Raw genomic sequence first — 23860 nt, forward strand, 5'->3', positions numbered from 1 at the left:
TCACATTATGTCTCTAATACAAGTTGACAAAAATAGCCTTTTTAAAAAAGGAAATAAATATATTTAGCTCAAGTCAAATAGGACAGTTAAAGTCCATGATGTATACTGTTCCACTAGCAAAGAATGATGTTAACTCTTCTAAAGTGGGAAAAAACCCAGTAAGGTTTAGCTCTGAGCAATAATTGTACAAGTTGGAGCCTTAATTAGCCAATTAAATCTTGCTTTCCTCATCCTTACTGTTATCTAAATATATATTTTGTGTTGTTGGAAAAACTCTCCTCTCTTTGAAACAAGCCCTAGAAATATTATTCTATAGCAACCCATCTGCACAGTGATTGAGTCACAACAAATCCAGATTCCTGGAATCTGTGAGAAAGGCTTGTGCTTGTCACGTCATCCTCTTCTAGTTCTACCCCCAGGAGCTGGCAAGTTTCTCAGAGAACACATTTTCTGTGCTGCTATGCTCAGTTAACTCGCATGAGGGCAGCAGAGAGGCAGAGTAGACGCTGGCACTGATAAGCAAATTAGAGAAGCCTGAAGCTCTAATTTTGGGCGTAGTGTTTTCAGAAACACCCCTTCCAAAATTAAATTGCATCCTTTACCTTTTTAAACAATCGTTGTCGATTTACCTGCCCTTCTCCTTTAAAAGGAAAATCAGACCTGCGTCTAGGAATAGGTAAGTAGTTGTGAATACAGACATATGCAAGCACTGTTTGCTCAGAATACATTTCCTAATTTTTCCCGGGGAGTTACAATTTGACAAAAGATTTACTCAGTAAATACTTACTTGTACTGTCTTACATCCTTAAGAATGATTATTTTGAGCACCGTCCGAGCCCTGTCTCCTGTTTGGAGACATACGGAAGCACATTTTGATTAAATATAGTTTGCATAAAGATTGGTGAAATAGAACAGCTTTTGTGTTAGATTTGTGAACTGTCTCTAGCTGGATCCAAGTTTGCAATGAAAAGTTGTTGAGTTAATTTGACTCGTAACTGAAAACTTACAAATACTAAACTATAAAGATAGAGGTTAATATACTCCCCGGCCTCAGGATCCCTATCTCTTGAGAATGCCTTTGTTCTCTCAGCCAGGTGCCTTTTCCCCACTGCCAACCCACCTCATTTTGCAGCCACTCAATTCTTTTGCCTAAATTCTCCAGGTTCTTCAGGTCCAGGCAGCCTGCCCCACAGCTTCTCGATTTTCTTGGCCATTGTGTGCCTCTCCTATTTCCTTCCATGGAGCCCTGTAAGCTCCTGATTTTATGTCCGGAATCTAGCACTGTGTACTTAGTAGGGGCCCAAATAAAAAAAAAGAACACTTAGAATCTTTATCAAGGAGGTGGGAGTGAAGGGTAAGAGGAGGAGAGGACTCTTCACACTGTGAAGAAAAGGTTAAAAGGGGATTTGCTACCCTGCTTATTGTAGGGTGGTGTTGTGGGGTGTAACTTTGAGGCCATTTGGTGGGTAAGACCAGATAGACCTGAGGCCTATATATAGCTAGTCAGGTCTTTTGTCATATGAGTCAATACTGATGAGAGCCAGGGACTTAAAAGAAATAAAAGCATGTTTGTGAAAATGCTTTGTGTGGTGCTAAGCACTGGGAGTGAGCACTGTGTCATCGGTTGTTTAAAAACAAAAGAAGCTTAGACCTTGTAGTGATCTTAGCAAAATTATTCTCCTGTAGCTTTCTGGTTGTTAAGGTGGTTCTCTCAAGGGCATCAGTTTGTGCTAGAGGTCACTGCAGTGCGGTGGGGAGAGAGAGAGAGCTCTTTCTGGAGAGGACTCAGCTTGCCTTCTTAGCATCTTGTTGCTAGGCAATGGCTCCTCCAGTAAAAGCTCATCTCCCTCTTTAAAGATGGAGTGAGGTCTTGGTGAGGGAAATGCAGTTTGTATAAATTGGACCATATGCAAACAGTATTTTGCTCTAATCCTCAAAATTGCCTTATCCTATAAGGAAGACAAATAATTCCTACTTAAAATCCTGTTACTTAGCAACCAGATACTATAACTCCTCTCTTTTTGTTGCAGAGCAATATACTTCCTTTTTAATCTTATTGATTTATTTTTACCTTTCCACCCATATGCCTTTCCAAATTGATTTAATGAGATTCAGCAGGGTATTGTTTTGTGATAGTATTTCCCTAGACTGCTGAATTAATTTCCATTTGAAAAATTACTTTGGATCTGCAGCTTCGAGCCAGCACCTAGCAAATTGCTTTTAGTGCATATAACACTATGATAAAGTATAATGAGTTGTCAATTCGAAGGGCCAATATTTAAAGAATATGATTGGTTTATTTAAAAAGCAGTGTAAACAGGCCAGTGCTATTTGTATATATCTAAAAACTTACACATCTAAAATTTCAAAAATCAATATAGAATAGTTATCTTTCTTGGAACTGCAAAATATCCATCAGACTCTAAGAGCCTTTTGTATTAACCTTTCAATATTTCAAATGGTTGGTCAATTTAGAGAGCAAAATTTGCAATTTGCTTTTATTCTCATCTCACAATAATGTTACAAACTTTTGGAAGCTAGTGGCCAAATTAACATAGCCACATAATACCAGTTTTTTTTTTTAATAAAAAAGTCTGGAAGATTTCTGAGTTCATAAATAGAGAAGTTTAACTTAAAAGCAAGAAGTTTTAAATTCTCTTCTAATAGTTATTGTGTGATTTATGTAGTAGATCCATGTGTTCATTACAAAGATTTTTTTTTTTTAAGTTCCATCCTGGAGGTTTTGTTACTGAACCATGTTTGTTTGCCTAACGTGCAGGAAGCCAAACACTGAGATTCCAGGTTTGCAGCAGAGAAAGGGTTTATTCACGAGGCAGCCAAACGAGGAGACAGGACAGCAAGTCTCAAATCCACCTCCTGGAAGGCGAGGGGCATGGGATATTTATGGGATGAAGAAGCAGGGTGGCCTTGGGCATGGGGAAAGATATTGGAGATAAGAAAAAGGTGAGGTAATCCTCGTTCTGTGCTGATGCAGCTGAGCTTCATGCTTCTTCATGGGACGTGTGCTCAGAAAAATGGCTGTGTTAATATGTTCTGAAGGTGTAGTTTTTTGCCCTCTGACATCAAAAGGTCACTGATTGGACCCTTGTGCATGCCCAGTTGCAAGGTCGGTGGTCCCAACCAGTCTTAACTGGTTTAAACTCACACTAGACAAAGGCTGACTCCAAGTTCCTGAAAAACACCTTGGAGAAACGTCTTAAGACTCCTGTGTCAGAGATACTATCTATAGGGGCAGTAAAACGGTCTCGTTACTTACTATTTAGGCTGTGTGATGCTTGCCGGGTATGCAAGTCTTTGTGTAGACGGTTATAGTGAGCTTGAGCAGTGAGGGCAGGTTAGAGTTTATTGTTTATTAAGCAAATTATAGTTGAATGAATCTGACTGATGACTGCCCTCACTTTCAGTCTGACACATGATTGCCTCCCAACACTAATAATCCTGATTAGAAGTTGGGAACCTGAATCCTCCAGTGAGTTTAGTGAGGTTGAAGGGTTTCCTGCACCATTTGACTTTTTAATTTTCTTTCCTTCCTTCCCTTCATTCTTCCTTTATCTGTCATCCCACTTTACATTTATTGATCATCTTCTCTGTTATCATTTTTTTTGGTCCAGCTTGAACCAGCTTAAGCAAATAAAAAAAAGGGGGGGGCTTGTCCCTGGTAGAGTCGAACCACCCTACACCAGGGTCTGTAGTGCCTCCAGAATGCTTTCTCTCCCCCTCAGTTCTGTTTCTCTCATCATGCTTCATAAATTAACTTTATCTTGTGTCTGTTCCCATGACTTCTGGTAGCTTCCTGGACCATATGTCCCTAGTTTAAACAGAAAGGAAAGACCTCAAATTTCCAATATTTTTATCTTAGAAAAGGACTCCAGAAGGTAATCTTGAGTCACATATTTCTTCAAAAAGCAAATCCTGTGGCCATAAAAGTAGAGAAATGCAGGAAAATAATAGCTCCAAATACTGGAAAAGGAGGGATGGGAGGAGAGGAATGGTGATGCTGTTAATTTCAAGGTGAGGAGCAAAGAAAACTAAAAATGATCACTACCATCATTTGCCATGAATTTCAGGAAAAAAAGATGAGTTAGACCTACTCTTGGCTTATTAAAAAACTCACCATCTAGTGGCACAACAGTTTTAGAAACTGATACCTTGAAGGCAGTGTTCCTCGTGCTGTAGTAAAAGCTTTCACACGGTTCTCTAGGATCTTAGAGAAGGTGAGCCAGCTTGCCTAAGAATATGGACATAAGAAGTAAGAAGAGCTATGCTTGGTGAGTTATGGAGATGGTTGTCACCAAGAAAACCTTTGCAGCAATACTTACGTTTACATTGAATCTTGAATCATGTATAGGCATATGCCAGGTTACCGAAGGTAGCAGACGTTTAGGCAGGTGAAACAGCAAAGAAAAACAACATGGTATGTTTATGAAGTGTTAGCAGTTCAGTATGGATCAAGCAATGAGTAAATGCTGGGACTTGCTGGGAGACGTCTGCAAAGAGAAGCAGAAACAGTATCACAGATGATAAAGCTGTGGTAAGGTGTATCAGTTTATCTCATATGTGAAATGAGAGATTTTAAATTGAATGTAAAAAATCTGGTTGGGCATTTGTACAGGTGAGTAAGCATTTTTGTGGATCAATACTTAACATGAACATGGAGAATACATTGGAGTCCTCATTTTAAACCTGCCTGAGGATATATAGAAGTGGACTCCACAGTCCAAACACCTTAATAATTATAGTTTAAAGTAGTGCTTCCAGTCTTTTCAGGATGTTGCAGACCTGGAAAATATTAGTATTCATACAGCAAACAGATAACCTTAGGATGGTGTTTCTAGCCGGCTTACCAGCACAGGAGTCCTGGCTGCTCTAGGTCCCTGTCTCTCAGCCACGACAGGTGAAGACATAGCTCCACTTGCTCAGATGGTAACCCATTTGCTGCACACTAGTTGAGAAACTCTAGTGTAGAGATCTGAACTAGAGTGGGGACATGATACACCCAGAGTAGCAGTCACTTCTTTTGAGGGGAAGTACAAATAATTATAGAATCACTGATGACAATGAATTAAGATGGGAAGTGTTTGACCCCTTCAAGCCTTTCAAAAGGTCACATTATGTGCTTCTTAACCAACAGGCAATTTCTGCAGAGAAAAACGTTAGTGAAAAATGGATTGTTCTGTCTTCCTACCCAGAGCTCATGGGTGTTCGCTGATGTTTCCTTCTCAAGTGGAAGGCCAGCAGCCTCTTCAGTCACCACAGCAGGAACTAGGCTGGGGATAGCTAGGGCCTTAGGGAAGGTGCCTGGCCGGGCTCTGACCTTGAAGTCAGATGAGGGCTGTGCTGCGTCCCACTCACAGTGGGATCCCACTCCTGCCCCTCTTGCCCAGCCCTGCTGACATGGCTACTCCTGCTCAGGACCCTAGTTTGGTGCTCAGTCTATGATCCTCTGCTGGGACCATGGTCTGCACTGTGCTCTACCCTGCTAGTGGTAGATGCAGAATCAGGGATCCAACTTCCTGTTGTGGTAGAGGAAGCCAGTGACCTATAAGTACTTTCAGCCAAAAAAAAAAAAAAAAGTGAAGTAAAATATGTGAATAAGACAAATGCATTATTGAAATGGGAACTTTTTATATAATCTTACCTGTTATCATTCCTAGTTTAGGTGTGTACTGTGATTATCTCCCTGCAGTGATTTTATTTTTCATTTTTCCAGTATTTTTCAGATTTTCTAAACAGTACACCCATCTTACATATCAAACAGAGATATAGTCAGAGAAATGCTCCAAACAAATAGATCTTTGAACTGAACTCAGATGTTTCCATTGAATATGCTACTTAAAATTCATTTATTCAGTCTCTAAGGCTGTTTAGTGTAGTGGTGCGAATATGAGATTTGTCAGTTTTCTAAAGTGTAGCTAGAAACATTCTGAATTTATGATGTTCATAATACTTTCACTGGCAACAGATATGCACCAGTAAGCATATTATAAAGCCCATTAGAATTTTGATTCCATTTATTTATTAGAAAGATTATAGCTCTCCCGACCACAATTAACCCATTAGCCCTTCTCTGTGCTCTTTTTCTTTCTTTCTTTAAAAAAAAATTACTTATATAACAATCCACTTAATTAAAAGAAAAAAAGAATTAAGACCTTTATCATAGACTTATTATCATGACTTATGTTGTATTTGTGGTTGATGTACTGGGAGCTCAATTAATGGAAACTTCATGTTAGTGAGATGAGAAGTTAAAGAAAATGCTGCCACCCTCGCCAGGGGAGTACCACCTAAGAATATTAGGAAGTAGGGGTCTTTAAATAATGCACCTTAAAACCCTAAGTTAGATGTCTGAACATGATTCCCAAGAAGACGAGATTTCATCAGAGGCTCATTCGAATGGCAGTGTAAAGTGAATTAGCAAAAAGTACAGTTATTTTAGAAGTACATATAGATTGAATGGTAGGGGATAAAAAGGAAATTACGGTAGTTTTAGCACAGTACCTCCATTTATGATGAACCTTTAAACTGAATTTGTTTTCAAAGCCGCATGTATAATATTACTAATGCAAATGTTTTATCTGTAATGGCAGGGATGAAAATGCCCTGTTAGATCATCTCCTGCCAATGCAAAATAGACTCCTGAAGTCTGCTTATGAGAGCGGGGTCTGTACTGCTTTGACACTGTTGGGTCAAATTTAATAGTGCTGGAAAAATACATTTTAATATAGAAGGTAGTTATTCTGATTTGACTGTCCTATTAAAAGAGAGCAGTAGAATCAAATATCACCATTATGATTTTCAGTAACCCAATTGCATATGAGGTGACTCAGCAGAAGTGTCAAAACCGAAAGCAGCCATGTCTGATAAACTGCCTGTACAACACTCAGAATGCTTCAGAAATCTTTGATGCTATTGAGATTGATATGTAAATTATCTAGCCCAGCGTGTTCAGAGTCACGATGCAGTAACAGCAAAGATCAAAAGCAGTATGTGTTGTTATTCTATTGAACTTCAAAGACTAATAGAAAATCATGAAGGAAGTTGAATGCAAAGTATTTTATATTTAATACCAAGAACTCTTGGAAAATATAAGGCATAAAGTCTTGGCTGAACTAAAGATCTTCTAGTGGATTCTTGTTTAAAATTTCTCTAGCTAGTTCTCACTGCAACCTCTCATGACTTCTGAAAACCTACGGAGATGCAGACATAGAGGAATTCTCTCAGTGCCTATAAAGACACAAAGATGTATTCTAACAATACAATCACAATATGAAAATGAAACTTAACCTATTTGCCAAAATCTGAGAGGAATTCTCAGTGAACCATACAAGAACCATAAAAGCGAATTTAAAGTGCATAAAATAGACTTTTAATTTTACACTGTTTTACTATGTTTTTATCTAGTTGAAAGGAGTTAAAAATGTTATTTTTTTCCTCCTTTAGGTCATCACATTACGTTTTCCCTTCACACACACACACTTCAGAAGGTCTGAACCAACAAAAACCTGTAGCAAAACTAAACTATTATTTGGTCTTCCCCCACCCCAAACACACACCTACACATAGTAAGGGCTGTGGAAGGGCTATTAGGCAGAAGGAGCCTGGTGGTGTATCTCCTGGCAGTAGTACATGGCATTATGGCCACCATGCTCCGCACAAGGCAAGTACCGCAGAGAGGATGTCCAGAGCCACAGTATCCGTCATTTCTGTGCCTTGTAGTGTTCCTGACTTCACTGTGAAGAGGATCAGAGAGCTACTGAGTGAGAGTAGTAGAAGGTGCCACTTCAGTGCAGAGGAACCTCACTAGATTAAAAGCTGCTGGTATATTGAGAGTGGAGGGTAAGAACATGTTTATATTCTTGTCATAACACTGTAGATTGTAGAGAGACATGGTATCAGGACAAGGTGGACAAAGTTTAATTTGCTCATTTGCTATCACTAAATGTTTTCTGTCAATAAATGTTGAGAGTCTAGACAGGCATGATTTACTCAGTGTTGAATAATGGAAAAGAAAAAAATCCGCCTTGAAGACTATGAAAAATTACCTGGGAAAGAAAGTTAGTTAAAAAGTAGTTTAAAAAGTAGTCCATTTAGAAAAATGATTGGCATCCCTGAAACAATGCCAAAATGTATATATATTGTATCTATATTAGGAGCTGAGATGATAATTCAATATCTGGATGAAAATTCACATTAGAGACAAGATTTGACATTACAGAAAATTGATCAGTAATGTGAACACAATGAGTATTTCTCTCAGAATGTAGAGGAAAGAGGCAAACTAAGGAAAAAGACGAGGAGAACAGTCATAGTTATGAAGAGCCCAAAATGGAAAGTCAGTCTCCAAATTACGCATGTTCTGAGGGAGAGACTAGAATAATTGGATCAAAAGCACCTGTCAAAGATTAATTGATGAAAAATGTCCTAGGTTGATAATGCAGATTGAAAGGGTTTCTCTATGTTCCAGGCAAAAATCAGTAGAAAGAAATGTATAGTTAGGCACATATTAGTAATTAAAAAAAAATCAAACAGCGTTATAGAATTTTTCAAAAGCATTGAGGCCATAAAAAATAGTTTCTTTGTAACAGAAGAAAAATCATGATGACATCAGATGAGTTCTCTGCTATGTGTACGTAGGAAGAAAGTGAAACAAGCATTTTGTCCTGACTTTCTATAAAATTTTGAGAAAAATATTGTAGTTAAGGATTTTATATAAAACCTGTTCTTTCATAAATAAACACAGCAAGAGTAATTTTTACATAAGCAAATTCTCAGAAAATACATTACCCAAATATTTTTTGAAGTAACATAAAAATGTACATCAGTGAAAAGACAAAAATTAAGAATTCAAGAGTGACAGTGTCATATAGAAAGTATTTAGGGTCCCGCCCTTCCTTTTTGTGGACCTCAAATTTTATAATCTCATGGAATTAAATGTTTACAGGTGGATTTGGAGTCCAGGTTACCACCTCAGCTTTTCCATACTTTCCCCGGCTCTTTTCAGCCCCTTCATGGCACCAGGAAATTTGAAGTTCTTGCCACATTCATTGACAAGTAGTTTAGAAGAGCTACCTTAACAGCAGTTGTTAACAACACTGAAACTGGACTGCCTTGGGTAAGGCCAGTTGCTGAAAACTTGCCTCCATGAGAAATCTATCTGTGCCTGGTTTCCTTATCTGTAAAATGGGAGTAATAATAGTACCTTCCTTGTAGAGTTATTAGAATTAATCCACATACATTGATGTTAGCTATTATTATTTCAGATTTTGGAATAACACTTCGTATTATATATTTTACATGTGTAAATTGGAGAAATGAATAAAAAACCAACATAACAATCTTCTTTGGTGGAAAGAGAGTAATAATATACTGTCTATACTGTGTAATACAGGTACAACATGAATCCTTCTTTGCCACTTTTTAGTAGTGTGAATTTGCACAAGGCTCCCTGAGCCTCAATTTTGTTTTTTCACCTATTGAATGGGATAAATAATATTGGATGTGGAGGTAGGATGTCCAGCACATCCTGGTTTGCTCTGGATGCTTCCAAATTCTGAACTTAAAGTTTCACATTCTAAAAACTCAATCCAGACAAACTGGGACCAGTGGTCACTCTATTATAGGGTTGTTGAGATCTCATAAGTGCTTAGAATATGATCTTAAAATATCTGTTCAATAAATGTTTTCCATTATTTATGTTCTCTTTTATAATAAGTCTTCAAGATCCAATGTGTATCTTATACTTACAGCACATAATTTATACTCACCACATTTCAAGAGCTCAATAGTCACAAATGGCTAGCGGCTACCATGTTGAACAGCACAGCTTTAGACTGATGCTAGAATCAAGTGAAGAATATAGGTACCTCCCCCAAATTAATTGTTTTCTCTCAGCCAAGAAGATGATGGTAGTTTCTTATCTAACTTATTTCACATACTCAAAATTTCCAAATTGATGTGTTCTTTTGTGAAGTCAGATACTGTAGTTAATGATGAAGTTAAAGGATATTAGTTTATGTCATATTTGGGATTATCCACAGCATTGATTAAATAACTTGCTGTATGTGTAAGATTTTACCCAACCATTTTCTGAGAGAAACCAGACCAAAATGCATTGAGCTTGGAAAGCCTATGGCTTATTTCATTTTATTGCTCACTTATTTCTACATGGTTTAAACTTAGCCAATATTTACCAATTATTCTGGGCTAGAGAGCAACTTAAATACTTGGTCATTCTTTTTGTCTGAAAATAATTTTTGCCCAAGAAATTATTAATCACAACAAGAAATACAAGACAATGGTAGCTAAAATTTAATGCTTCCAAACTTTTATATCAATTGTCTACACCCCAGATGACCATGAGTAGGTCATGAGAGATATTTGTTTTGTCATCCTAATGGATATCAGAAACTTGTCAAGCTTTTCCTCAGACATTGCTAAATTTTAGACATTCTGCCTTAGACTTGTGGACCCCACATAAATTATATTGTCAATAATATTATAATTAAAAAATGAAGTGAAGGCAATTGGATTTTATTTTCCACTAGTACTGAGTCTTGGTTAGAAAATGAGAAGATAGCCTTTTAAGAAATTTCTTAATATCATATAACCTCTAATTACGTCCATTAAATGAAACTAGGAGAACTAGCTTAAACTAGACTCAGTCTTTCCTACATAATATTTCTGGACTTGTTCAGTGAAAATCAAATCATATGACCATGCAAAAATCTATTCTCTGGTTATTTTAGATAAAAGCTAGGAGGTAGATACTGAGACCATCTGGCCCGGGGTAGCAAGTTCCATCTCAGATGCCAACCGTAATTGATTATCAGTGGATATATGTGAGGCTGTGCTGAGGAGAACTGTGAGGTAAGGTACAGCTCTCGGGAAAAGATGACCAAAGTGGGAGGACATACGGGCATCCTTCCCTCTCATTAACAGCAATCTTCACAGAAAGGGAGCTCCTTGCCTAGTAGGGGAAAGGTGAGAGAGGTGCGATCATTATTTCAGCAGACTGTCTAGAGCTGCAGGCAGTATTGTGTGAGAAACTGGGTCAGCTGGATGCTAAGCTTAAAGGAGAATTTTGCTGTTGGAATTCTGCAAAAAGAGGTAGCATCCTGGTGCAAATGCTCACAGGGGCCATTTTTAAGGAAGTAGCTTGCTTGAGCAGACTGTAAGTGCCAGCATGTTTGTTTATGTGATCACCAGTGGGCATTAGCAGAATATAGAATGATGATGCCAAAGAAAATCAATATTAAAAAGTGTAAGTCTCCTCAAATACATATAAAAACAATATCAAAACAGTCTAAAATCAATTTTGTCAGCATTTTACTGGAGAGTAGTTTATATTTGAATCTTCTTACAAAAAGATAATTTTTAAAATGTGCAATGATAGACTATAAGAACTAAAAGTAACTTTGCTTACTCCAACCTCATAAGTTATCACATACATAAATGGTCCAAGGAAGATAGGGCAACTCCAAGGCCCAAGAGTTTGTGTATATCAGAACTGTGTCCAGAATAAGGTCTCCTGGGACAAACAGGGTATTTGATTTCAGTAAGGGATCAGGATCTGAGCATCAGAGGCCTGCTAGGACCCCTCAAAGGTTATTTGTTTCATTTTACTTGCCATGGGTAGAAATTTCCTAAAATTATTTCGGACATGTAGCTTTTCTGTTGTCTTTATAGAGCCCTAGGGTATTTTGTTATTTCTATCACCTAAATTTAAAAGGGAAGTAATTTTCTTTATCTCTTACCCATCTTCCACTTTACTCCTTTCCTTGAAGCACTTTTTTTAGAGAAGATAATTTAGTAACATCTTTCATCCATTACCTCATCTTTTAAAACATATAAGTAGTTTCAATAGACTCATATTTTAGGTAAGGAAAATCCATAACTAGTGAAAATTGTCTATTTGTAGCATATAATTTAGAGCTCTCTTTGTTCTATTGCACTTTATGTTTTGTGACTGGATGACTCAGTGGGGGGAAAAAACAACATTAATTATATGTAAAATTCAATTTTAGGAGTGCTATAAAATATCTTGCTTTTACCAGAAGATAATATGTTTATTTATCTGCTAAACATTTTGAATACCATGTACTTAGGTACTGGGTACAGTGAAAAGTTGAACATGAAATGCCCATAACATAAGCATATTTTGAGGGTGGGAATGCACAAAGAAAACTTAAAAATGGTATATTTCATATAAAGGATACAGATAAAATGCTATTGGAGTACAGGAAATATAGTCCAAGAAGGCCTCATGGATGAAATGACATTTGAGTCTTTTGAGAATTTCCAGGGCAGTCAAGATACTGCAAAAAAAAGGGATAAACAAAAACAAGGAGACAGTGCTATCTGCCACTTTTAAGGAACAGTGAATAGCCCATGTCGATGGGAAAAAAAATCAATAAACAATCAATAATAAGAATAAAGAAGAGTTTAATTTGAGCCAAACTGAGGACTAGCCCAGAAGCCTGCTTCCCAGGTTGCTCTGAGAGACTACTCCAGCGAAGCATGATTTCCAGCAGTTTTATAGCTTGTCAGAACAAAGAACATTAAACAAATCAGGGATACAGTTCTTCAGGGTTTCAAAGCAAATAAACTGAGTCCCAAGATGTCAAAGCATCATAAAATAACAGGGGAAAACCCCCCCACAATTAAACTACTATCTCATGAGGTAAATCTTATTATTGTGCAAAATTTCAAATGAGCATGGTGGCTTGGAGAGGGTAAGTGACTTTTCCAAGGGAACACAACTAGTAAATGGTCAAGCTGGATTCAAACCAGATAGTGTGACATCAGAGACTCAGTTCTTTAGTGTCATACTGTACTTCCCATATCCATGTGGGCAACTATCAAATAAGACCAAAAAACCTAGATAATAAAAGTGCACACAGAACCAAATGGCCAAGAGCTGAATTAATGAAACCACGAGTATAAATGCATTTAGTTCAGTGATTAACATTTTGGCGAGAGGTGAATAGGTCTTTAGATCAGGGAGAACTTTTACTTTCTTTTTCCTCTTACAAGGAAGTCTTCACAGATTATGGGGTTTTATTTTTAAAATGAGAAGAAAGATGGACACAATAAAGGCCATATTTACATCTTCTAAATTACTTACTCTATTGAATTGTGATTTTTTTTTTAACACGAGTTTCCACGTTAGACATTGGCCACATATGGCAGAGACTTATTTACCTTAGTATATCTGCCCAGTACCTGCCATACAATAGCATTGTACCAGAACGCATTAAATGTGGAGACTCTGGTGGTGGAGTAGTTATATGGATAAGTAGGTGATGACATAATGATAGATACACACAGACAGATGGATACAAAGTGCAGGACTTTTGAATGGCCTGACCTGAATTGCTCTGAACTCCATGTTTTACACTCAAATTTCTTCCTTATGTAATAGCTAAGGAAGTATTATCGAAGTGAAATAGGCACTTTAGAGAGGCTGAGATTAGCTCCTGATTGCACTTGGATTATTCAGCAACCCAACATACTCCCCAGATCATTGTTCCCATGGTCTTTATTCATTAGTTATACAACTGGGAGCTAACGGTTAGAGTGGCCCAGCTGTGCTGAGGACAAGCTCAAAGAACTCGGAGAGATCATGATGGGAGACAGTTAAATATTTAAAGGTAATAAGAGGAGCAAGGATTAGTATTGCAATAAAATGCCATTAAACTTTTTTAAAAAAATCAAGTCAGCATATTTCTCTGTGTGGTTGGTGGTTCATTTTACATCCTTTGCTCTGTAGGATGAGATTTGTTTCTCTTGGGAGAACACTTCACCAAGCATACTAGAGTTAATTGCATTTAGCTATTTTAGATTGTGAAATGAATGCACATTGAATATTAGACTGTTCATACCACAGTCTTTTGCAGAAAGTGAAAAGCAAAAGGGCTTATTCCCACATGTTTGTTTAAATTTTAATTGCACTTTGAAAAAACTCAGAACCTCGTAGCCAAGATTTGCAGATATGAGAATCTAGGTCGTCGTAGTAGTGCACAGACTCTGTCTCTGGGACTCTACAACATTGTTTACAAGAAGTGATTTAAATAATTTTTTTTCCTGTTGCTTAGCAAGTTGATAAAATATTTCAGAGAATTATTATGCTAGATTAATGGATTAATCCTCTTCATCACATTCTATGGATTATTTCTTTTTGGTGCCTGCTTTGGTCCAGGTGGTTTTAAAGCAGGTTTCATGAATAATTGCTAGAGCTAGTAATTTAAAATGTAGACTTTGGACTCGTTTCCCTTATATTACCCTGCAGAAGGCTACAGCTTCTGCTTCCTGCTTTATAATGAGCCAACCCAATTTGATGGATCATCATTTTTATTTTACAAACATCTATGGGCAAGAAGAGAACAAAATCAAAGATGTTTGTTGCTTTTTGTGATGTATGTTGGACCAAACTACACATGGCCTATTATTTTTATTATTTATTAGTTTTTAATATTTCTTTGCCTATTTTTATTTATTAGCAATGACTGGAGGATGTGAATTTGCCTGAGTCCCCTGTTTACTGGAAAAATCTTTTCAGCAGGTAAGCTAGAGAAAGTTGCACTATAATTTATTATTTCTTTAAATGATTTGAACTTTTATACTTCTTTTCAATGAAAATTTCAGTAAGAAGCAAGACATTATAAATTGGCTAGCTAAATATATTTTAAAGGGATTTTTCAAAAACTTTTCTAATTTATACTAGTAATTTAATTAAAAAACAATTTATTGAGAAACTACCATGTGACAGTCATGGGCCAAACTGGTACTACTAATCTGAATAATGCAATGCTTCCAAGGAAAGATTGACTATCATTTATTTTTAGTTATTGAACTTTATAAATGTGAAATATGAGCTCAATAAAAACTAATGATTATAAAAGTTGGAAAATTTCACTTGAGCCACATTCCTAGATCTTTTATTTGAAGGTTTATGTTTACCTAATACTCCTGTTTCTAGAAAATAATAGAAATACCATATAAGAAAAAGTTTTGTAAGATTAATTTCAATCTATAATTTCTAGAGTTTTTTTTTTTCTGGTTCCACCTTCTGACCTGATAAGCTTTTCATTGTCCTTGAATATGGACTTACTTTAAGGTAAAAGAGAGAGTATTGGGCCAGATTTTAAAGAAGGCTTATCATATCTCTTGTTGATCAAAGTTATCAAAAGTTGGCTTTGAGCAATAAAAGTACAATCTTGATGTGAAGTTTTACAGCCTCTCACTTTTAAGAACAATTACAGCAAACTTTCAATAAGCTCTTCCTAACTTTAAGTCCTTTATAACCATCATCATATTTAATATTGACAATACCGTAGGAGGTGTGGCACAGTTTAGGGCTTATGGGCACACCCTCTGGAGCTAGTTGGTTGGAGTGTGAATCTACCAGGGTATCCCAATAATATCCCATATACAACATTTTCTAAATGGATCCTGTTGCTTTCACCATAGTAATGCCCCTTCCATATATTTGCTATCTTAAACATTGGTACTGCCATCTTTAGCCAGTCACCAACTCTGAAATCTGAAACTCATTTTCAAGCCTCCACTTCTTTATCTCCCAATTTCTAATACGTATTAACAATGAATCCTTCCTTCTCTTCCAGCCTCTCCCCTCCCCTGCCCCCACTGTTGCATTCATTGCAACTTACAGCATTTTTATGCTGGACTTTCCCATAACCCTTGTCTCCAGTCCTGTCCTTCTCCAATCTATGACCACAGAACCATCCTACAAATCTAATTAAGCCAGATACAGCTCAAAATCTTTGATTTCCCTTGGCTTTCAGTTCATTTATAGAAAACTTTAGGCGATAGATCTGTATACCAGAAATTAAATTTGGTGCTGGGCCTGTTCACACATCCATAGTTTACTATGATAGACATGTGATAAAATTATAACAATATAATGTGATTAGTGCAATCAAAAGTATGAATAATATACAGAGATAGCATATTGCTTGTCTTTGAAGATATTACACTATGGGAGAATTTTCAGCTGGGTCTTTAAAGATTAGCTGGAGTTTGCCAAGAGGATGGGGTCAGAGGACTCTTTCAAGTATATCCCAGGCAAATGCACTAGGATAGGCAGATAAAATTCCAACCCCCTTCATAGCATTCCAGATCCTTGCCTTTATGATCTCCCGTCTTATTTATTAAGTAGTCTCCTATATAGGCAGAATGAACCAAGTTTTCTCAGATAGGCTGTATTTTCCATTTTCCCTTTTTTTTTTTCACTTTTTCATTAACCACCTAGCTACCTATTAGTCAGCCAGTAGTATTTCTAAACTCAGCAGTTTACTAACTACTCCCTCTCCCCCTAGCCCTTACTCCCAGGATAAGTTGTTTTATCTCCTCTCTGTGTGTTGATTTTTGTCCTAGAACTAGTTCTTATGATCCTAAAGAGGGTATTTCACATCCAGGTGTGCTGCCCAGATAGAACTAAGTCCTCCAGATGAACCTTCAACAGTAGTTCTTGTACAACCTGACTCTATCGATTCAAATGAGATAATCTCTCTTCTAGAAATGGGGTATTTTGAACTATGGAAGGCAACCAACTTAAAGGGAGATTGCAGATTTCTGCTAAGGAGGTTACTGGGATGTCCTGGTTTCTTTACTTTCTGAAACTTGCTTTTTCAGGCCTTTTGAATTTTATAAGCTACTTCACCATGCTTCTAATCAATTTCCCTTTTTTGCTTAAGCTCTCTGAATTTCATTGCCATTATTGACAACCAAAACACAAAACAAAACCAAAAACAAACAAAAACCCCTTAATTATGAAACTTCAAATATGCTGTCTAAAAACCATTGATTTTCCTTGTGTGAGTCCCTTACTCACTGAAGAATTCAGTGATGCCAGTGATTGACATATAAGAGGCCCCCAATAAGAGCTGAATGAACTGGAATGGACTATTTTTGATTCAACTCCATTAGTCTGGGGACACATGATTTAAAATTAAGAACCAAAGTTATCAACAAATTGAAATATATCCATTACTTGAACCTACTGAGTGGTCAACAGATGCCATGTGAGCACCTCAGTAGCTCCTACTCTTCGCCGGTATTTTCTTTGAGGGCCTTGGACTGACTGCATGGTGAAGGCAGAGGAAAGCTTGTGTATTGTGGACACAAACACTGCAGAGTCAGGATGGAGGGCTTAGGCTCTAGAGAAAGGATTAGAGGAAGATAATTTACCTGGAACTAAAGTAGGACTGGTAAATTTAAAATAAAACAACAATAATAACAAAAACCCAACAACTAAAAAGTGAAAAATGGTGACAATATTTTAGACAGATAGTAAGCTTTTGGTCATTTTTGGAAGTAGTTTTTGTGATACTGAGTGTTCTTAAACTACCATGTTACTTTTACTTTTGGTGTGATGTTCATAGAGCTGTAAAAGTGTTCTGAAATGTTGTATGTCATTTTAACCAAATATATTTACATGAAATTTATTATTATTTTAGCTTTGATCTAGTCTTATATATTATCTTCTTACTTCACCTCTCTCACAGTCATTTCCCCAGTGAATCAAGAGCTGACTATGTTACTTTCCTAATTTTTGAGAAACTTTAATTAAAAAATTTGGCAATTTAATTTTCATTAAAATTAATATTTTTAATGAGGAAATTAGTCTTGGGTTTTATTATTTCAAGTGTTACTTCCTTAGATAATCTGAGCCATGTCATTGTTGGAGCTATTTAACATTCCCAGGGAACCAAATTTAATTTCCAATATATATGTGTGTATATATGTATGAAGGAGTAGATGTGAGGGAAGGAGGGACTAATACTTACACTGAGCTCAGAGAAACATTCAGGTTATATACAGTAACATTTTTGTCATTAATATCTGGTTCTTTTCAAGTACATATCTAGTTTGTACTTTCTCATAAACAGCATTCTTCCATTTATGAAAAAGAAAAAGGGAAAACGCTTTTTAAATTACTATAGCTCTTAGCCTAAAGCCTTCAGTTCTTTAAGTAAGTACACATTTGAAACAGAATTGATGATGTAGTCATGGGGACTTTTACGAAACATAAATTATTTGAAGGTATGTCATTCTCCATATCTGTGAAAGTACCGTTAGAAATATTCTTTACTTACCAGAGAAGTTAGCAAAACATATATTTAAAATATTGTTATTTTGTCTGTTTTGGAAACCGGTTGACAATCTTCATGCAATCAGGAAAAAAAAAAAAGATTTGACAACATTTCCTATAAGCTTCTCAGAGAAGGAAGGCATTACTCCAGTAGCATTTGAATTAGCATGCACGTATGCATTTATATTGAATATGCACTTGAGGTGTTAATTCTGTTCCCCCTGATTCACACAGAACTAGAGACTGCATCTGTTTGCCATGGCAACACTATCTTGATGAAATGCTCTGGGCTCTTTATTGAAATGAGTCATGCTCTGGTAGTGACAACATGACTCTCTTTCCAGAGCACTGCAGCAACTGATTCTTGTGTTAGGAAAAGAGGGGATGTTTCATGTTCCATGAGTGTGTGGGCTGTAAACAGAACAAAGGGGTTATCTGTAATTCAGGCTAAAAATAAATTGCAGAGTTAGCAACAGCATTCTCACCAAGGGCCCTGTTCCAGAAGAGCTTCAAATGAAAAATTTATTTTGAAATTTTCCTACAGAAGAATCCAAGCATAACACAAAATTGCACATTTTCTAATATTTTTCTCTAATTAATTTTTTTTTCATATAGCCTATTACCGGTAGACTTATTCCTGCCACTCGTGTAATAATATGTCCTAAGGATATTACAGAGCATTAAGTGCCTGAACCCAGAGAATAGTAAAATATCTCTACATCCAGGATACTGACAGTGACACTTTTTTAGGAGATATGCTGCCAACCTAAGAATATAGTATTGCTGTAAATGTGTTGCAGGGGTTTATTATTCAGCTTTCTTGCTTAGTGACAATAAAACACAACAAAAGATAAAATTTCTGTGTTAATATTTGATAACTCTATGACATAATACTGTGTGTTTCTGTGTGTAAATATAAATTGTGAAGTCTTTGTGTATGATTAGTACACATTGTCATCCTTAAATAGCATAGTTAAATGCAACAATAAAAAGCACTACTACAGATGTGTCTCTAATATATGACCATCAGGCCATTCTACATTGAATATACTTGTAATTTCTCTTATGATACCATCTGTGGATGATTTTTGATAGACCTGTTTCTGATCCTGGGCCTACTTCTTTACTCCCTGAATCATATGATCTTTTTACCTCATAATAAATGCTTAATTAGATCAGTGCTTTTGTGTATGGTATGTGAAGTGATGTTTTATTTTAAAGCAGTGACTCTCAAACTTTTCTTTACATTCTTAAAAAAATTATTGAGAACCCCAATGGGTTCTGCTGGAACAACAAGCCGCTGGAAAACAAGCAACTAGAAAACAAGCCGCACCTGAATTTCCATGAGCTTAAAATATTGTATTCACACTTACTTGCTTAAAATGCACATGCTTGCTTTGTTTTAATGTTTTACACAGTAGCTGAAATTTTTGAGGAGAAATCCTGAGATTGACCATAAAGGCATGAAGGAGGGCAGATATTTCCTTAGGGTAAAACAATGGACGGTCTTGGAAAGCCAGCTCATCCATTAACAGAACTTTGTTCTGGCATGAAAGCATGCTGTTGAATCCAGGGGAAGAATCTGCTATCTTGAGATGTCCCAAAGGCAATGACAGGATAGACTCAGAAATTTTGCATACCCTGAGGAGGGTGATTGTTCCTGGAAGGGATGGGCCTGAAATTAATCAGTTAACCAGCAAGCAGAATTTAGTGCTTATCACATGAAATATCTAAAGCCCCACCTCTTTGATCGAATTTTTTTCTGAGCTGTATACTCGTAATAAATATGATGTCCACCAGGCTTTTGGTGCTCTAGATCCACGAGATCTTGAGTCCCCAGGTCCCATCTTTGCTCTCTACTTTGTCTCTTTGTTTCTTAAGTCTTCCGTCATCCGTCCTCAGACACAGTCCCGAGCTGCGCTGGATGCAGCATTTTGGTTTATGTGGACTATATGTGTTGCTATTTATTGTATTAGAAATTAAAATTGAGAAATTAAAAAATGTATTTGTTAATTTATTTTAAAATAACAATAATAAGATTATTACATGGTAAAAAATAACATATTTGTGTGTGTGAAAACAACTCTATTTTCTAAAAAAAAGGAAATTTAGTGAGAAGACTGACACTGTTTCAAATTTATGCAAAACTCTTTAATGACTGATTTGCTAAAAGATAGCTAGATTTCTGTACCTGCTTCTGAATTCACTCTGTAGCAATACGTTGTTTTGGATGAAGTATATAAAGAGAATATGGCCTCACATAGATAGGTAATTGGAAAAGAAAGAAGTATTAAATAGCTTTTCAAATATGTTCAGCTATATTGTGGATATTGTTCTTTGATACTACACTAAAACTCAACATGTGGGTGTTTCTTAAAAGTTAGTTGCAATGTGGACTCTATAATCAAATCAATAAACTTTGAATACTCTGTGACATTTAAAATCTGTTGATCTATCTTGCACTTTGAATGGATCTTAACTCCTATGTGATTTTTTTTAACCATCATAGTTTGGTTAGTTGGAAAATAATGCTTCACTGAGCTATGCTGATCTTCCCAATGTTAACACATTTCATTATACAGGACAAAAAATTACATTTGTTAATATCATCACTGAACTCATCAAAAAAGTTTTTAAGTATTGGGAAGCTGTCAAATTCACTGCAGTGGATACAAGTTTTCCAAATTTTTATTTTTACTTGAAAGTTCAAATTTTATCACTGGCAAAAATAGTGTCAGTTGTTTTCCTTGAAGTGACAGGATTATTTCATTCATTTCCCAGAAAATGCCTGTCAGATACCCAAGTCTGAATAACCATAGCTTGTCAGTCAGTTGTTCTTTCAAGTAAAAGTGCTGTACCATGAAAAATGCAGGTAGTTTGTCTCCAAACTCAATTACCTATTGCTTTTCCTCAAAATAGCACACAGGAAAAAAAGCAGAAGGATTTTGTGTGTGTGTGTGTGTGTGTAGTCTCATTTTGTCACACAGTACTCAAAATACATTTACGCAGTACAGGTCATAGTTTTATAAAATTAGTATTTTTTTTCCTGCTTCATGTAGCATATTTTTAAGTAAAATTGGATTTTTAAAAAATACAGTGCCTACTCATACTATTTGGTGTCACTGCCTTGACTCAGACTGACATCCCCGGTTTTGTCTACCAAAGTTTTTGCACCCTTAGTGTAAATGTCAACATGATGAAAAAGGCAAATACTGTCTTGTATTATGGGTGACTTGGTATTATTATGAAGATAGAAGACCCCCTGCAGAGGTCTTCTATGCTACTATCTAAACCCTGGTTCTACCACTTAATAACAGTGTTCTCCTTATCTATTGCCATGTAACAAATGACCTAAAAAATTAGTGTCTTAAAACAACAATTTATTATTTCCTCTCATAATTCTGTGAACTCATTAACTTCAAAAGGGTGGCTTTTATTTAAGATTTCTAATGTAGCTGAGGTCAGCTGCTAGGGCAGAGTCATCTAAAGGCTTCTACCCTGTATTAGCCAGGTCTCCAGGGAAATCATGAGGATATATATCTATATGTATATGTAAGAGAGGAGATTTATTATAGAAATCGACTCCCATGGCTATGGAGCCTGAGAGTCCCACAATCTGACATCTGCAAACTGATTAACAGTGAAAATTGGAGAGGGTGGGGAGATGCTGATATAAGTCCTAGTCCTAGCCCAAAGGGCCAAAAACCATAAACATTAAAGTCTGAGGGCAGAGAAGATACCTGTCTCGGCTCAAACAGAGAGAGATAATTCACTTTTCCTTCACCTTTTTGTTCTATTCAAGTCCTGAATGGATTGGATCATGCCCATCCAAATGGGTGAGGGAATCTTCATTACTCTGTCTACTGATTCAAATGCTAACTTACATTCACATAGAGATATAATATTTTACCAGCTATTTGGTCATCCCTCAGCCCAATCAAGTTGACACATAAAATTAACCATTGCATTCCCTCACATGTCTGCCTGGGGTGATGGGACTGGAACAGCTGAAGGATGACCAAGCATCTTGCTCTCTGTGAGGCCTTTCCACTTGGCTAGCTTGGGCTTCTTCACAGCATGATGGTTTGGGGTAAATTGGTTTTCTTACATGGTGGCTGACTTTCGCCAGAGTTTTCTAAGAGGAATGAGAGCCCCAGTTCAGAAATTGGCACAGTATCATTTCTGCTGAAATGTATTCATCAAAGCAGTCACAGATTCAAGGGGAGGGAACAGAGACCCACTTCTCAATGGGAGGAGTGAAAGGAATTTGTCACCATCTTTAATCTGCCACAAACAATGTGATCTTGGAGAAGTCACTTTCTTAGGCTTCTCCGAATCTCATTTTCCCTGATTGTATAATGGAAATCACAGTAGATCCTATCTTACATTGATCGTCTCCATGAGGATTCAGTGACCCAGTTATACAACCCTTAAATGGTGCCTCCAAACCATAGAGCTCATTAAGTATTAGATAGTTCTATAATCATTATTTTATACTATTGTTTCACAGCAGGCAAAAAGTATCCAATATTCCCTGTGGTTTCAGTTCAGCTGATCCTTTTAGAATTTCACCAGTTTGAGCTTCTTGGGAATGAACTTTTTCTTCCTCTGCTTGGCTATCATATTCATGTCAGTTCTCTGAAGAGGTTATTCCAGTGGAGGTAGAGAGTGCTGCAGTGTCAGAAAACAGGCTTTGCTCCAGGCTGCCCTTCACTGCTGATGAGCTTGCATTATCGTTTAGTTGTAAGTGGATCTCAATCCAAAAACTGCTTGACGAGCTGGATGTGATGCCTAGGTCAGGTCTCAAATCATAAACTCTGTTATATCTTGGTAGACTGGATGGCCAGAGCTTGTGTATGAGGCCACTTGCTCTCCTGGGACAATCCTCTGAAGAATGCCCTTCTCATTATAAATTTTTTTAATCCTAATGTTTACTGTACTCATCAATACGCCATTTCACCATGTGATGCTAACGGCCACAGCTCAGCAGCACCTTTCTGCTCTTTTTTAACTTTTACTGCAGAACTCCAAAATCAGATGTGAAAAAAGTCTTGCACTGCATGTGAATGACAAGTCAGAAGTGATACAATGTTTTTCCCAAACTGATAAAACATAGGAAATCACTATTTAAAAGTTCTCTGCCAGATAAGTCACTTTTATTACTTTAGTTGGTAAATTTGAGTACTTCATCTCGAAATACAGTAAGTTTGTACCTTTTCTTTCATGAAGACACAAAGGAGGGATATAAAGGCTGAAATTTACAAATTCTGTAATTTGTAAGCAATTAAGAACCTGTGTCAAATAAAAGTATATTGCTATCTTTTAAAAAATATGCCCCTGTGTATCTTCACTAACCTTGGTCTAAATAGTAAAGATAAGTGTGGTTTAACAAGCACCATCCTCTCCAGATCTCATTTAGTACTTCTAAGGGTAAAGTGTTTGATTTCTTGCCAACTGGCAAGGCAGCACACAGCCTCTACTGCAAATTTCCTTTCCTGGAATAGAATTTTAATGAAAATGTCATTTGTATGCATTGGTATTATTAGTAATTCTAATTTTCAAATTTGTCCCTGTTTAAGTAGTGAAAGACAACCAAAATTAACAATTTACAATTATAATTGTTAATTTACAATTAACAAATTTAACAACAACAAAAAACACCTTCCCTCAGTTAAATAAAGCACCTTTAAGAATTGTTTCCCAAAAATATAATCTGTTTCCTTTTTA

General features: G+C 36.5%; 1 long non-coding RNA gene across 2 annotated transcripts in view; it reads left to right on the forward strand.

The window, feature by feature from the left end:
- Window positions 1-473: 473 nt before the first annotated feature.
- LOC140696605 (uncharacterized) overlaps window positions 474-23860 on the forward strand; it is a 28289-nt gene continuing 4902 nt past the window's right edge. Inside the window, exons 1-3 of one of the 2 annotated variants that reach the window (XR_012073106.1) lie at window positions 474-676; window positions 10767-10887; window positions 14520-14581. This is a non-coding gene — a long non-coding RNA (uncharacterized lncRNA). The remainder of the gene's footprint in view (window positions 677-10766; window positions 10888-14519; window positions 14582-23860) is intronic. The other variant, XR_012073105.1, reaches the window with a different exon arrangement.

Source organism: Vicugna pacos, chromosome 5, assembly GCF_048564905.1.
Source record: "Vicugna pacos chromosome 5, VicPac4, whole genome shotgun sequence".
Classification (NCBI taxonomy): Eukaryota; Metazoa; Chordata; class Mammalia; order Artiodactyla; family Camelidae; genus Vicugna; species Vicugna pacos.